Genomic DNA, 2,458 nt, shown 5'->3' on the forward strand with positions numbered 1-2,458 from the left:
GTACTGTCGTATGACTAGAGGTGCGAACACATAATACGCCCAGGATCACTGTCGAACGTGATCGTTTTGATGGCTCAGGTGTTGTGGTGTGAGGAGGCATAACGTTGCATGGGTGTACTGGCCTCTGAATCTTTGAATACGGTACAGTTACCTGTCAACGTTTTTGTGACACTGTACTCCTTCACCACGCACTTCTTTTCAGGAGTGCATTCAGCACTGACTTCGCATATGACAATGAGCGACCGCACCGAGCAGCGCCAAGTGGAGGTGCTCTTGGAACGAGAAGATAATCGGCGAATCGCCTGGCCTGTCCGTTCTCCCGATTTAAATCCCATCGAGCACGTGTGGGGCGCGTTGGGAAGACGTACTGCAGCACGTCCACATGCACGACGACAATCCACCAGTTATCAACCGCACTGGAGGAGCAATCAAACGCCCCACCACAAAGACTCCTTACCAACACGGGTGCGCGTTTCAGACCATGCATTGCCATTGGTGGTCATCACATAGCCTATTAAGAACCGTTTTCCGTATTTTGTAATGTCCAGGGGAGCATATACAGGGTGATCCATTGATCGTGACCGGGCCAAATATCTCACGAAATAAGCGTCAAATGAAAAAACTACAAAGAACGAAACTTGCCTAGCTTGAACGGGGAAACCAGATGGCGCTATGGTTGGTCCACTACATGGCGCTGCTATCGGTCAAACGGATATCAACTGCGTTTTTTAAAATAGGAACCCCGATTTTATATTACATATTCGTGTAGTACGTAAAGAAATATGAATGTATTAGTTGGACCACTTTTTTCGCTTTGTGGTAGATCGCAATGTAATATCACAAACATATGACTCACAATTTTAGGCGAACAGTTGGTAACAGGTAGGTTTTTTAAATTAAAATACAGAACGTAGGTACGTTTGAACACTTTATTTCGGTTGTTCCAATGTCATACATGTACCTTTGTGAACTTATCATTTCTGAGAACGCATGCTGTTAGTGTGATTACCTGTAATACCCACATTAATGCAATAAATGCTCAGATGATGTCTGTCAACCCCAATGCATTTGGCAATACGTGTAACGACATTCCTCTCAACAGCGAGTAGTTCGCCTTCCGTAATGTTCGCACATGCATTGACAGTGCGCTGATGCATGTTGTCAGGCGTTGTCGGTGGATCACGATAGCAAATATCCTTCAACTTTCCCCACAGAAAGAAATCCGAGGACCTCAGATCCGGTGAACGTGAGGGCCATGGTATGGTGCTTCGACGACCAATCCACCTGTCATGAAATATACTATTCAATACCGCTTCAACCGCACGCGAGCTATCTGCCGGACATCCATCGTGTTGGAAGTACATCGCCATTCTGTCATGCAGTGAAACATCTTGTAGTAACATCGGTAGAACATTACGTAGGAAATCAGCATACATTGCACCATTTAGATTGCCATCGATAAAATGGGGGCCAATTATCCTTCTTCCCATAACGCCGCACCATACATTAACCCTCCAAGGTCGCTGATGTTCCACTTGTCGCAGCCATCGTGGATTTTCGGTTGCCCAATAGTGTATATTATGCCGGTCTACGTTACCGCTGTTGGTGAATTACGCTTCGTCGCTAAATAGAACGCTTGCAAAATATCTGTCATCGTCCCTTAGTTTCTCTTGTGCCCAGTGTCAGAACTGTACACGACGTTCAAAGTCGTCGCCATGCAATTCCTGGTGCATAGAAATATGGTACGGGTGCAATCGATGTTGATGTAGCATTCTTGACACCGACGTTTTGGAGACTCCCGATTCTCGCGCAATTTGTCTGCTACTGATGTGCGGATTAGCCGCGACAGCAGCTAAAACACCTACTTGGGCATCATCATTTGTTGCATGTCGTGGTTGACGTTGCACGTGTCGCTGAACACTTCCTGTTTCCTTAAACAACGTTAACTATCCGGCGAACGGTCCGGACACTTGAATGCTGTCGTCCAGGATACCGAGCAGCATACATAGCACACACCCGTTGGGCATTTTGATCACAATAGCCATACATCAACACGATATCGACTTTTACCGCAATTGGTAAACGGTCCATTTTATCACGGGTAATGTGAAGTGTCATTTCTGTTCGCCCCATAGCGTAGTTCTGTCAGTTCCCTTCTGTACTACACTGTAGCAGTTGTTTCTACGAGCCATACCGTCCACGTTTCATCGAGCTATGTTACTTGGCAGTGATATATCGTGCAAAAGTTACTTTCGTCCCTAAGTTTTGCACACCAGTGTACCTTTGTGTCTATATTCAGTATGGTTCATGTAGCAAGACCGGTAAAGCACACTGTTTTTGCGATTCTAGATTCGGACGAGTTTTAATTTGAATTCTGGCGGTAGTAGAAAACCGACTTGTAGCTTCCATACTGATGTAAAACATGGGAACATAGTAACATGAGCAGTTAACGTTGACG

The sequence above is a fragment of the Schistocerca americana genome, chromosome 1 (assembly GCF_021461395.2).
Source record: "Schistocerca americana isolate TAMUIC-IGC-003095 chromosome 1, iqSchAmer2.1, whole genome shotgun sequence".
Classification (NCBI taxonomy): Eukaryota; Metazoa; Arthropoda; class Insecta; order Orthoptera; family Acrididae; genus Schistocerca; species Schistocerca americana.